We start from the raw sequence: 14961 nt of genomic DNA on the forward strand, positions 1-14961 counted from the left end.
GATCCCTGGGTGGCGCAGCGGTTTGGCGCCGCCTGCCTTTGGCCCAGGGCGCGATCCTGAAGACCCGGGATCGAATCCCACGTCGGGCTCCCAGTGCATGGAGCCTGCTTCTCCCTCTGCCTATGTCTCTGCCTCTCTCTCTTTCTCTGTGTGACTATCATAAATAAATAAATAAATAAATAAATAAATAAAGAGTGCTTGGGTGGCTAAGCATCAGATGCTTGAGTTCAGCTCAGTTGTGATCTCAGGGCCCTGGGATCAAGCACCACCCTGGGCATCCCCTCTGGATGCTGGAGGTGGAGCCTGCTTAAGATTCTCTCCCTCTCCCTCTGCCCTTTCCCATCCCTCCCCAACCTCCAGCTCTTCTGCTTTCTCTCCAAAAAATAAAAAAATAAAGAGCTGCTTAGCCTTGAGGTATGTGGTTATGACTCTAGAATTATCCTATAGCATCAACATTATGGAGGGACTGAAAGAGAGGGCTGGGCTAAATTCACCTTAGAAGTAGGTATCACACATGTGCCCCTCCCCACCCAGGGACCTCTCTTTTTCCTACTCCTGAAGCCAAATGGATGATATTATCAATGGAGTCATTACACAGTTATCACATATGTTACTTTAGCGGTGTTTTCCCAATGTAATTTAGCTGGGCATTACAGGGTGAAGCTACAGCTTCTGAGCTGTAATTGCAATCCTGATCAATCCTGCACCTGCTTTTGGGCAACTTATTGATGTCCACACTGCTTACTTTTAGTGATGGTCTAGGGTTATGCTCACACTGAACAAACAAAAAGGCAGAATCTAAAATATTGATGATTCTTTTTCTACAAGGTAACACTAGAATCAACTGCAAGTGTTGAAGGGTTTGTTCTCAGGCCCGGGAGAGGACTATCTCTCCTGAATCAGAATGACCTTTTGGATCTCAGCTTTTAATTTCTTCTTTGCATTTGTTAAAATATATGAATGCATAAAAATAAATTTAGTCCAAAAGAATTGATTGATTCTACTTGAAACAAAATCTACGTTTTGCCAGTCACTCATGTCATCATGAAGGAAGAGCCTTTAATATCTTGGTAGGACTTCTCAGGGTATATAAACTTGCTTAGTAATTAGCCAAATTTCCTAATAATATCACAGCTTCTGTGAAGTAGATTAAAAAATGTAGAGGTGTGGGGCACCTGAGTGGCTCAGTGATTGAGTGTCTTCCTTCGGCTCAGGGCATGATCCCAGGGTCCCGAGATCAAGTCCCATATCCAGCTCCCTGAAGGGAGCCCGCTTCTCCTCCTGCCTGTGTCTCTGCCTCTCTCATGAATAAATAAATCAAATATTTTTTTAAAATGTAGAGGTTCTCATAGTGTAACCTATGGTAAGTTCCAAATCATTACATCATATTCCTCCTGAAATAATGGGGAAGAATGGTATAATTTATCTTCTTAAAAACATAGAAACAAATATAAATTGCTTTCATTTCCAAAAATCACTTTTTAAAAATAGTGAGAGGACATTAACTGCATGATATTTAAGTGCTTTTCATTTAGTTAATCATTTAAAATTTCAAGCATATTTGAAGTAGAGCAAAGAGGATAGTGAGCCTTCATATTTATCATCAGAGTTAACAGTTACAAGCTTTTGCTACAACTGTTTCACCCATTCCTGTTTTTCCCTTTTTGGAAGTATTTGGAAGCAAGACTCAGCCATTGAGAAATCATTTCACAATTATGCTCTTCAGTACAAATTTTTGAAAATATGGGTATTTTCCAGGGTACCTGGGTGGCTCAGTAGTTTAAGTGTCTGCCTTCAGCTCAGGTCATGATCTCCAAGTCTTGGATTGAGCCCCCATCAGGCTCCCTGTTCAGGGAGTCTGCTTTCCCTCTCCCTCTGTCCCTCTGCCCATGCTTTATCTCACTCTCTTTGTCTCAATTAAATAAAATCTTAAAAAATAAAAGAAAATATAGGCATTTTCTTAAACAGTCATGATGCCATTATCACACTCAATAAAAATAACTTTTTTCCTTAATATCATCTCAGATCCAAGCCATGAGTAAATTTCCCTGGTTTTCTAAAAAAACCACATACTTTTACAGTTGGTTTATTTCAATTAGACCCCCCAAATACCTTATATTACCTGTGGTTACTATTTTCTGTAGATATTATACAATTCATAGCAGTAAATTCTCTTCCTTTCCCCCCCTTAAACTAGCAGCTTGCTGAAAAAGCTGAGTCAGTTTATGCCTTAGAAATATTCCTTTTTTTATGTAATATGGCTTAAAGTCTAAATGGTGATATTGTATCACATAAACCACGTGGTACCTTACTAAATATATGAGAGGAAAACCAAGAAATAGACTATATAGAACAAACTGATGGTGACCAGAGGGAAAGGGTGGGGGTGTCTAGGTGAAATAAGTGATGGGGATTAAGGAGTGCCTTTGTCATGATGAGAACTGGGTGATGAAGGGAAGTGTTGAATCACTAAATTGTGCACCTGAAACTAATATGCTGTAAGTTAAAGAACTGGAGCTTAAATACAAATTTTAAAAAAATAAATAATTGAAGCACTATAGGATTTTATTGCCTGACATGAAATTACCCCTTACGGTATTTCTTTCACTCCAGTTTATAAATTTGTCAAATTTATTTCTACTTTCTCTTTATAGGAAGATTTTTCCCTTTAAGAAAGCTATACAGATTCAGAGCTAAGGAATAAATAATATTTTTTATTAGCCTTAGGTTTCAGAAAATATTCATATTTTGGTGGACTGGCAGATTTTTTTTTTAAAGATTTTATTTATTTATTCATGAGAAACACAGAGAGACACAGGTAGAGAGAGAAGCAGGCTCCATGCAGGGAGCCCGATGTGGGACTCAATCCCAGGACTCCAGGATCATGCCCTGGGCCGAAGGCGGCACTAAGCCACTGAGCCACCCAGGGATCCCCTGGACTGGCAGATTAAATGGTGGGCGAATTAGCCCCCAAATCATCATTCTTACTTTTATTATTATTGTTATTCTTTTTTTCTCTTAAGGCTTTATTTACTTATTTGACACAGAGAGAGAGTGAGAGCTAGTGAGCACAAGCAGGAGCGCCAGAGGGAGAGGGAGAAGCGGACTCCCCACTGAGCAGGGAGCCAGACATGGGGCTTAATCCCAGGACCTTAATCAGTCATGACCTGAGCCAAAGGCAGATGCTTAGCTGAAGGAGCCACCCAGAAGCCCCCTATTATTGTTATTCTTAACAAGGATTCTCCCTACTTTAACCCAGAGAGTATGTTAGGAAGTTGCTAAGCACTTTTCATATACTTTCTTACTGTGTTTTCAGGGGAGACATGGTTAACCCTGCTTTATAGAAGATTTTCAGCCCAGATTTGTGTGGCCAAAGACTGATACTGTGAAGTATGTTCAAGCCACCTACCCGCATGCTGCTTTATTATCCTTCCTTTGCCCCTTACATGCTGTTTCATTAGTTCCTTCCCCTGTTCCACTTGTTTCAGAATCTAGAACTGTTCTTTATTCCAGCTCTACCCTACTTTTCTGCAGTCTGATAATGACATGGAAACCCTTAGAAGATGCCTACTCAGCCAGTGGAAAGGGAACAATGTTAAAATATTTTCATTGTTCAAGACTAGGTGGGTTGCTGTATTGGTTTCTCTCCTCACTGAAATGGCTGGTTTGGGCTTTTTATTTGACTTTCACATCTTTTTTATCCACCTATTTATTTCTGTTTAAGACTTCATATGAAAAAAAAAAAAAAGACTTCATATGGAAGTGTTTTTAGGTGTCTTATTTAGCAGAGATGCTATCTTTCAGATGCTCTTCAATATTGTAGCTTTTCATGTCAGAGCTGAAAGGTAAGATAATGTTTACATTAGAATTTCTTATCTGATATAAATAATCTATGGAATAATGCTTTAAATATTACAGGCATTATTAGGTTAAATAATACTTAATATTTGTTATTGGGTATCCTTTGATATAAACTTAAATTTGATATAAAGCTGGAGTCTGAGAGCTTACTTTTACTCTGATATTTTAGGCATGCCTCAACAATAGTTGTTTTCATCAGGCTACTTTGTAATTTTGAGGATATTACTCAGGCCTAGAGTCATGAGACAAATCTTAGAGATGTTTGTCATCTTCCTTTTCGATGGGTTAGGGTTGTTTGTTTGCTTGTTTTTGGCACTTTCATCAGAGCTGTGTCAGGTTCAGTTAAATGTCACGAGCAAGAAGACGTTGTCCCATTCATGTTAGCACCACGATTCAAACACTTAGATACTGACTGAGCCTTTGAATGTAGCCTACCAGTTGCTAACAATTGTCACCATGATTCAGCTGTACTCCCTGAAAGTCCTATTATTGTACATTATATGAATTGTCCTGTTGGGTAGCATTACAGGGCAGCACCAGCTCCTCTCCGCCCTTTCAGGACGGCTCTTCATCCCACTCCTAAACTCAAATGGATGATAACATCAATGGAGTAATTGCACAGTTACTAATATGTTCTGTTACCTGTGTTTTCTCAGTTTAGTTTAATAGGGCATTACAGGGAGAAGCTACAGCTTCTGAGCCACAATTGAAATCCTGATCATAATGAGCTCGCTTTTGGACAGCATAATGATTTCCATACTGCTTATTTTTAGTGATGTTCTAGGGTTATGCTTATACTGACAAACAGCAGGCTGAGAATTCAAGATGGAAAGCCTTTGGCATGACTCAGGGCTTGGCCCAGGCTAGTCACTTACCCCTCTCAAAACATCACTAGAAAAACTGGATCTGTGGAATGTATCTCCCAAGGAGAGATTCAGGGAGAAAAATTAACTCATGTGGGATTCAGCTATGAATATGAGGTGTCTACTTTTTGCTTTTTAAAGTAGGCTCTGGGCCCAACAGATTTCTTTTTCCATTTATAATACCTGACAAATATGCAAAGATGTCTGTGCCCTGCTGCTTATTTGTAAAAGATGGGGACTTGGGGATCAGACTAACTGGGTTTGAATTTGATTCTAGCTGTGTAATCATAGACATATTTTTTACCCTCTCTGTGTTCACTTATCATGTCTGTAAAATGGGAATAACAAGATCTGCCTCAATTCTTATGGTAAGGATTACATGTTTTAAAATGCATGTTAGCACCATGTTTGGCACGTAGTGTCCTAGAAGTTGTAGCTTCTGGTAATATTATTAAAATTATATACCAGTACTTTTTAAAGTTGACACAAGAGTAAAAAAATGTGGGGTATTACAGTGGAATTTTGCTTCTCAGCTTACTAAATTTTGCTTTTCACAACTATGATGTGTAGCTTTAAGGAGTTCTATTTAACATGCCTCCAAGAGTGAGATTAACCTATTATGTCCTTCCTATTCGCTAGCATGCCACAATCTTATTTCAAGTATCCTCATTTGATTAAATTGCTGCTCTTTTAAATATGGAAAGAAACAGACATCAAGGTAGCCCTGGTGGCTTAGCGGTTTAGCGCTGCCTTCAGCCTGGAATGTGATCCTGGAGACCCGAAATCGAGTCCCACATCAGGCTCCCTGCATGGAGCCTGCTTCTCCCTCTGCCTGTGTCTCTGCCTCTCTCTCTCTCTCTCTCTGCCTCGAATGAATGAATGAATGAATGAATAAATAAATAAATAAATAAATAAATAAATAAATAAATGCAGACTTCACACATCAGGAAGCCCTTACTCCAGGAAAAGGAGTATGTTATTTGTTCATCAATTACCAAGATATTTATGATTTCCACTCTAAGAATGTAAGCTCCAGCAACCAATACCCAGAGCACAGCCTAGCACATGGTAGGTACCCAATAAATATCTGTTGAAAAATGCCTTTTTTTAAAAAAATAAATGCTTCTTAATGGAGAAGTAAGTAACATCACCTTATCTTCCTTTCAATCATATTTAAGTCTGACTTCTAAAAATGTACCATTAAAATAATTGACCTTTTCTGTTGTTCTACTAAAAAAAGAATATCACTAAGTTTAAGGAGGACATTCTCTGAATCCTGTTGTTGTACTAAAAAATTGACCTTTTCTGTTGTTCTACTGTATCATGCTGGAGGTGGGGTGGGGGCAAGGATTCAACCACATTCTGTATTTAAATACATTAAACAGGGGTGCCTGGGTGGCTCAGTCGGTTAAGTGTCTGTCTCTGGCTCAGGTCAGGATCCCAGGGTCCTGGGGACCCGATAGAGCCCCCAATCGAGATCCCTGCTCCACTGGGAGCCTGCTTCTCCCTCTCCCTCTGCCTGCTGCTCCTCCACTTGTGCTCGTTCTGTGTGTCAAATAAATAAATAAAATCTTTTTTAAAAAATGCTTTAAACGGAAAAGAGCAGCCCGGGGCTACTGGCCTGAGCTTCAGCTGTGGGTGTGTCTCCCCAGTGCCTGGAGCTTATTTGAGACTCCTCTCGGTACCACCTTCTGGGAGTGCTGAGCTGTGAGCTCTGAGTGGGGAGTGTCCAGCCACTGAGTCACTGTTATACTGCTATGAATCACATTCTATTGGCACCAGACTCATTCATCAGATCCTGCTGCCCTATCACGACTCAGTACCGCTCAATCGGTCAGTGGTCTTCTAGCTTTGCTGGGCTGTGCAGGTAAGGAGGAGCAGGGTTGTGGGATGGAGGAAGCTGCTCCTGGAGCAGCCACCCTGAGCCCAGATAACCCCCTACCCTTACTGACTGCTTCCTTGGGCAATCCTGCAGAACTCTCTGGCTCTCCTGCCTTTTCTGCCTTTGCATTTCATTCGTTGGCCTCTCATCTTTCACAGGGAGTCAAAAGACTCCCAGCAGTGCCTCTCCTCAGACTTCACTGGCCTTTTCTTGGGTAAAAAAAGAAAGCTGATGTTTGGGTAAACAAAAAGCATTATCCATATTTCCATAATCTGACTGTGGAACTCTAGCCTAATCTTTGGCTCAGAACCTCCTCATCTGTGAAATGAGCCAGGGTTTTTGGGTCTGAGACCCAGAGCCAAAAGAGAATCTGATTCAGCTGGTCAGGGTGGGAATCTACATTCTTAAAAACTCACAGAGTCATTTGGATGGGCACCAGCTTTGCCCATCATCAGACTAGACAATTTCCAAAGGCCTTGTAACTCTAAAATTCTACGCATCATGATCTATTTTTTTTCCCAACCACGTTGCTTTGAGCTGAAATAGGAATTTATTAATTATATAAGTTTAGATGGACTACAAAAAGTTACAAAGATTCTTATAACTTTATTTCAGGAAATATGAAATGTATATATCTTTTATTTTTTAACCAGGTTTACCTCGGCCACTGCAGAACTGTTTACATTTAAATTCCCACTTGTAAGGGTGAAATTCTATCCTGACAAATTCCAAACTGAAGTCCCCAGTCAGAGCCTAGTTCTCCATGGCCTCTCCTGACCCAGTACAGCTAGGGTCCCCAAAGAGAACGAGTCACTGGGTTAGCAGTACTCAAAGTACTCTCTTGTCAGCCACGGCCACAACCAGAAGGCAGGAGCAGCACTTCCTGCCTTGTGTGTGAGCTACCAGCTGCCTCAGGAAATACAGTTTGTCAAATTATATTTTCTGGCAGAGCCTTCTGTTGAAATAGTCACATTATCTATGACATCAGTGGCAAGGCCAAAGGTGAGAAAGTACACTTGCATTTATTCCCTCAAATATTCAGAGAAAGGCAGGGAGGCCAGATGTTTCCTTTCTAAGTGGCAAAGAGCCTGGGAACAAAAGGTAGGAGAAACATTTTGAAAGATCCACTTGGATTTCTTTCTTAGTACCTAAGAATATCACTAAGTTTAAGGAGGGCATTCTCTGAATCCTAGAACAGGGCCTGATACATAATAGATAATAAATATGAAACAGATATGTGGATCAGAGAGCTCTGATAATCTAAAGATCTTTATCTGCTGAGAGTGAGCCCAGGAAAATCTCATTAAATTATAAGCTGAGAGAGGCAGATGTTGCATCTTACTCATTTTTTGAGGCTTGGCGAAATTATCAGTAAATCTTTATTGAAAAGGAATTTGCCAAGAGCTCTTCCAGTTAGGGGCAAAATGTGAGGCAGCAGAGTGGCAAGCACAAAGGTTAAAAGAGTCTCTTCCTGTATATTACAAATCCAGCATTTCCTAAACAATCATTTACTGATGCATTGATGACACGTGAGCAAACATAAGGAAGGACATCTTTAAGCGATAACACTTATTTCAGGAAGAGAAATGGCATTATTTAAGGCAATGGGTCTTTGGACATTAATTTAAGACAGGACTAAACATCGAACAATGTATAATAGTGAAAAATCGAATTGCCCTAAAGTCTATGAATGGTGAACTTGTTAAATAAACTGTGATGTTTTCATACAATTATGTTTGAGTTAAAATCACGTTTTGAAACCACTTGTCATGGGGAAATTCATGTATGTTAAATCGAAAAGATAGGGTAGCAGAAACTATTGATTTCATACCCATACTAATGAAGGAACACAGGGCTAGCTGAGGACAAGGCACCAGCCCAGGGCAGCACATTGACAAGTCTTTGAAACAGGCAGAGGGACCTTCCTTTACGGACTCAACTGCCTCGATGTTCAGACTTTGCTAAGGGAGAAAGGCAATCTTAGCCCTGACCACCCAGGAGCCTGTAAGTCTACTTAAACATATAAAAATTCCTTTAGAAATTTCCTTTATCTCTAAACCCCCGAAGATACGTGTTGGCAGTCATTCTCCAAGCACATGGCCCACCGATATACATCTGAAGGGTCTCATGATTCAGGTTTTATTGGATGGTAATAAGTAACCTTTTCCCAACAACAGCTAGCCCCTCAAGGTCCTGGAAACCTTGCTTCCAAAATTCCTTGGAGTACACTAACCCCAAACCCCGCCCAACTCCCAGGTATACAATCGGCCACCCCTCACAGGCCTGGGGCAGCAGCTCTTCCTGCCCACAGGTCCTGTCCCCAGGCTTTAATAAAACCACCGTTTTGCACCAAAGACGTCTTATATCTTGGTGGCCGGCTCTGGACCTCATCTATATTCCAAAACTTCATCAATACCATTTCCCTATTTCCTAACACTAGGATTTGCTTGAGCTTTCTGTTGTCCCCTGCATTGCTGTGTGCTTGGGGGGGGGGGGGGCAGCCGCCAGCGCTGCCCAAGGGAAAGAATCATCAGTGGTGCCGTGAATCCCCCTTGGCAGTGATTGGATGAGGCACAGGGAGGTATGTGGCTCATGTCGGGCCAGTGAGGAGTTTGGGGGTAGGGATGATGCTTCTGGAAAAGCTTTCCTCCATTTTGTAAAGAGACTGAGGAAGCCAAGGTCCTTCTATGACATGTTAGTGCATCTGCAAATGCTGCCAGCACCCCAGCAGCCGCGAGCAGCGAGTTCTGGGGCCGAGCTGATGTGCCAGAGAACGCGGGAAGGTAGGACGTCCGAGCTGCTGGTGCTGCTGAGGGGCTGATCTTTAGCTGTAGGTCAGTAGCCAAAAGTCGGTTCACCAAAAGCCCACCCTCTGTAATCAATTTCTCATATGGCCAATTTGCTGAATTTACTCACTTCTTTTAACTCTTTAGATACAGATGATTAATTTTCATTCTGACTTCATAATAGCACTTAAGGAATATGAAGTTTGTCCTGGCTCCAGTTCCTTGTTGCTGTGTCTTGAGACTAACTATTGATGAATTGTCCTGCCTAAGAAGTCGCCTTATTTCTGGATTTATATGAGCCAATTATTTCTTATTCTTTGAGAGAAATGAATATTGAGGCCAGATTTTTTTTTTTCTGACTTGTAGCTGGAAGCACACTAATACATGTAGGTTGAAAGAGAGAGAGAGAGACAGAGTGAGGTGGGGGAGGAATTACCTCTCACTTATTTCTGGGTTTTAAGAATGGAATACAGCTGACATGTGCATTTATTATATTCATCTCTGTACTTTCCTACATTTTCAAAAAGATTTTATTTCTCTCTCTCTCTCTCTCTTTCTCTCTCTCTCTCTCTCTCTCTCTCTCACACACACACACACACACACACACCCCAAGCAGGGGAAGTGACAGGCAGAGGGAGAGGGGAAAAACAGGCCCCTTACTGAGCAGAGAACCTGACGTGGGACTTGATCCCAGGGCCCAAGGATCACAACTGAGCTAAGGTAGTTGATTAACCGACTGAGCCATGCAGGTGCCCCTACACTTTCCACATTTTAAATTGATGAACATGTATTGCTATTTTGAATAAAGTGGAAAGTTATTCTTGAAAAATTGGGTTAGGTGCTATAAATGGTGTAAGTGCTGATCTCATAGGGTTATAGGATCACTAAGAACTGGCATCTACTTAAACTCACTAAAGTGGTGTGTGGCAGAGAAGACTTCTCAGATGAGAAACCACTGAATTAATCCCAGGAGAATGGGTGTGCTTAGGATGGGTAGGAAGAGGTGAGTCCATGGCTCCTGATTTAGTGGAGGAAAACTAGAGGAACACTTTCATCGTATTTATAGTCTCTTCTCTGCCTGACGCTTCACAAATATGTAATCACCCTTCATCATTGTAGTGGTCTTGAAAGTGTATATTATTGTCTGTTTTATAGAGGTAGAACTGAAGATGTAAAGCTCACACAGTTAACAAATATCGGAACTTGGATTTTAGTACAGATCTTTTTTTTTTTTTTTTTTTTTTTTTTTTAGTACAGATCTTACATTAAATGCCATGTGTCACACCCTCATAGATGGTTTCTGGAGTGAGAAATCACAGAATGTTAGACCTGAAGAGACCATGTGGACAAAGAATTGTCGTGATGGTAAGTGACTGAAATCAACACAAAGTAGAAGCAAAAATGGGGGATCCCTGGGTGGCGCAGCGGTTTGGTGCCTGCCTTTGGCCCAGGGCACGATCCTGGAGACCCGGGATCGAATCCCACGTCGGGCTCCCGGTGCATGGAGCCTGCTTCTCCCTCTGCCTGTGTCTCTGCCTCTCTCTCTCTCTCTCTCTGTGACTATGACTATCATAAATAAATTTTAAAAATTTAAAAAAAAATTAAAAAAAATGGAACTGATTGTCTAATGGAGTGAGGAAGGAACAAAGTGGACCAGCATCAGTCTTGGCTGGACCCAGGGGTTAAGATATCAGTCTGTTTAGGGGGTGTTAAAACATTTCTTCTGTGAAAGGAGAGTGTCCCAAGGCTGCAAAGAGGGGAACACGGGAAACATGTCTCCACGATGCCTCTGCAAGCCTCCTGGAGTCTCAAAACTTGAGCTTCAAAAGCAAGCCACTTCCCATGGTCAGAGTGGAGCTAGGGTAAAGTCAGTCCAAAAACCCACCCAAAAGTTTGTGAAAAATATCTGCATTATTTTTTGTTGTCGTTGTATATATATTGCTGTTTGCCTGTTACTGTTGTCCTTAGAAAAATCATATTACTGGGATTCCTGGATGGCTCAGCAGTTTAGTGCCTGCCTTTGGCCCAGGGTGTGGTCCTGGAGTCCTGGGATCAAGTCCCACATTGGGCTCCCTGCATGGAGCCTGCTTCTCCCTCTGCCTGTGTCTCTGCCTCTCTCTCTCTCTCTCTGTGTCTCTCATGAATAAATAAATAAAATCTTAAAAAAAAATCATATTACTTAAGAAATCTGGACACAGGTAACTCCTTTGTTCCTGCAGACAGAGGAGATCAACTCCAGCTTCCTGTCACCCAGCAGTAAAGAACACTGACCAGGGGCAGTCCCAGGTGGCTCAGCGGTTTAGCGCCTGCTTTCAGTCCAGGGCGTGGTCCTGGAGTCCCAGGATCGAGTCCCACATCGGGCTCCCTGCATGGAGCCTGCTTTTCCCTCTGCCTGTGTCTCTGCCTCTCTTTCTCTCTCTGTGTGTCTCTCATGAATAAATAAATAAAATCTTAAAAAAAAAAAAAAAAAGAAAAAGAACACTGACCATAGGGTGACCTTTCCATGTAAGGCTTCAATTAGCATCAGGCTGAAGCCTGTTTTCCAACTCAGTGCGAATATTTGTGTTTTAGGAGCTTCTGATTCTACAATCACTGCCAGAAATGAGACCACCCATTTTCTTTTTCCTCACTTAGGCCCTAGATCAGGAGTGGATAATTTTTTTCTACAAGGGGTCAAATAGAAAATATTTCTGGCTTTGCAAACCATATGGTCTCTGTAGCAACTGCTCAGAATCACTGTGGTTGAAGTGCAAAAGCATTTGTGCATGATACATAAACAAACGAGCATGTCTATGTTCCAATATAATTTTATTTTTAAAAATAGGAAGCAGACCAGATTTACTGCACAGGTCTTCATTTGCCAATCCCTATCTTCTTGGATCACCAATTTTTATTTTTTATTTAATTAAATTATTTATTTATTTATTTATTTATTTATTTTTATTTTTATTTTTTTTACCCAGGACAGAGCAAGAGAATTTCACATTTTTTATGGGTGTATTCTATGTTAATTGCTTTGATGATTGCCTAAAGCAATCCGTAGGAAATGGGGATTATTGTTACCCATTTTGTGCTTCTGTTCATTCCAGAAAAGGAATAAAGCATGGAGCTTAAAAATATTAAGTTAAGGGAATCCCTGGGTGACTCAGCAGTTTAGCGTCTGCCTTCCGCTCAGGGCGAGATCCTGGAGTCCCAGGATTGAGTCCCACGTCGGGCTCCCTGGATGGAGCTTGCTTCTCCCTCTGCCTGTGTCTTTGCCTCTCTTTCTGTGTGCCTTTCAATGAATAAATAAATAAAATTTAAAAAAATGTTAAGTTAATAAAACCATTTCAATAGACAAGGTTTTAATATTTTAAAACCTTGTACCGCAAATGTAAATTTGATTAAGAAAAAGAGCTATGCATTCTGAACAGTGAGAAGATAGAGGGATCGTAAATTTGAGAAGCCAATAAATTATATTTCCCTGACTGTGGAGGGAAACTGATTAATGAAATAATAGAGTAGCTGCTATTTTAAATCTCTGGGAATTTCTTCCCAGTGATGATGTGGAATTCATAACTTGTTGACCAATTGTACTTGACTGTTTTTTTGGGGGGGAGGGAGGTGGAATAAATAGCCCTTTATTTCAATAGATTAAAAATACCTGGGCTACTAAAATGTTAGCATGTATTAACATACACCTTTAAAAGTACACACCATCTTATTTAAATGCAAAGTTTTGGTGATAGCTACTAACACTCAAAATATTAACCAAAAAAATATAAGCTTAACTTATATGTACATGGACACCTTGAAACCTAAATGTGTTGTGCATTATTATCCTTTCAGACATAAGACAGCATAGAGATCAGAGAGGTTACCTGATCCTTCTAGGTCACATATCTAGCGACAAGCAGAGCTATAACCAGAATCTAGACTTTTGGACTCCACGTTCATACTCTTGTATTGTACAGTATTACCAACCTGCCCTCATAGATGTGTAGACTTCTCCAATTTTCAAGATTTAAAACATTGTGAATAAAACAATGTATTGATTTAAAAGATCGTGAATAAAAGAACAAACCATTTCAAGTTTTCGGTTGCAGCCTAGAATTATTTTATGAAAATCACGATGAAAACAATTATGGGTTTTGGGCACAGAGGAGTTAAATCTGCAGAATAAAAGGGTTGAAGTATATATGTATTTTCAGTATGCTCTGGATTCCTAGAAGCTCAGATGAACCTCAGAAGTCAGGCTCATGAATATGCTTAAGTCTTCCATGACAGATGTTATGTCTTTGGCCCCATACCGAAAATTTAGACTATCCCAGAAGGCTATGTACCAGTTTTAATATTTTATTTTGTTATGTTAGTGATCTCTGTAGAATTCTATTTGAAAACAAAATTATTTTGCTAAATAAGCTATGAGGTTAGATCATTTTTCTAGCTTTCATATTTTGAGACTCTCTGATTTAAGAATTAAATATAGACCTGAATGTGAAAAATCTGCAATGAAGATAGGAATTACATTGTTTTAATTAAAAAAACAGTTTTGATTACTCCCACTCATTGATGATTTTAATAAAACCTATCCTGCATCTATCTGACCCATAGTTGTTGAGCAACTTAAACTCTTGTATGTGTTTAATAAACGTTAGTGGAATGAATGAATGAATGAATGAATGAATGAGCAAGTGAATGACTATAGATTTAAGGTCCTGGAAGGGAGACTACAAAGACTTCAGAGCTAAGTGTCATGCAAGAACACAGCCAGATCTGGCTCTGGAAGCTGGGCTTCCATTACCACTGCCCAATGTTCTTTCCTTTCATGGATTTCTTTTATTATTATGGCAAAATATGAACAACATAAAAATTTCCGTTTTAATTATTTTTAAGTGTACATTTCAGTGATATTAAGTAGATACGCATTTGTGCAATCTTCACCCTCATCCGTTATCAGAACATGGCTTCTTCTAAGACTGAAACTTTGTACCTGTCAAATAATGACTTCACACACTTCCTTCCCCAGCACCTGGGAACCACCATGCTACTTTCTTTCTCTCTGAATTTGACTACTCTGGGTGCCTCATACAAATGATAATACAGTGATACAGTATTTGTCCTTTTGTGTCTAGCTTATTTCACTCATCATATTGTCTTCAAGGTTCAGCCATGTTATAGTCTGTGGCAGAATTTTATTCCTTTTCAGGGCTGAATAATATTCCACCACATGCAATTATATGTGTATACTATTCTTTCTGTATCTCCATCATTTTTTTCTTTTCCAGAATGTCATATAATCATAATTATACAGCTTATAGCTTTTTCCAACTAGCTTGTTTCATTTATATGCATTTAAGTTTCCTCCATGTCTTTTCATGGCTTGGTAGCTCATTCTTTTGTGTGGAAATAAGTTTTCAACTTTTTGCTGCCATAGAGTGTGATTCCTGGATTGTATGGGAAGAATATGTTTAATTTGTAAGAAACTTCCAAACTGTCTTCCAAAGTGGCTATACTGTTTTGCATGCTACCAGTGATGAGATAGTTCCTGTTCCACAGCCTTATCAGCATTTGGTGGTAGCATGATTCT

The 14961-nt window shown here is 40.2% G+C and overlaps 1 long non-coding RNA gene across 1 annotated transcript; it reads left to right on the forward strand.

The window, feature by feature from the left end:
* Window positions 1-6452: 6452 nt before the first annotated feature.
* On the forward strand, window positions 6453-11774 carry LOC140633142 (uncharacterized). Its single transcript, XR_012030735.1, has 3 exons — window positions 6453-6591; window positions 10650-10757; window positions 11612-11774. It is a non-coding gene; the product is annotated as an uncharacterized lncRNA (long non-coding RNA).
* The last annotated feature ends 3187 nt before the right edge of the window (window positions 11775-14961 follow it).

The sequence above is a fragment of the Canis lupus genome, chromosome 5, assembly GCF_048164855.1.
Source record: "Canis lupus baileyi chromosome 5, mCanLup2.hap1, whole genome shotgun sequence".
In the NCBI taxonomy this organism is placed as follows: Eukaryota; Metazoa; Chordata; class Mammalia; order Carnivora; family Canidae; genus Canis; species Canis lupus.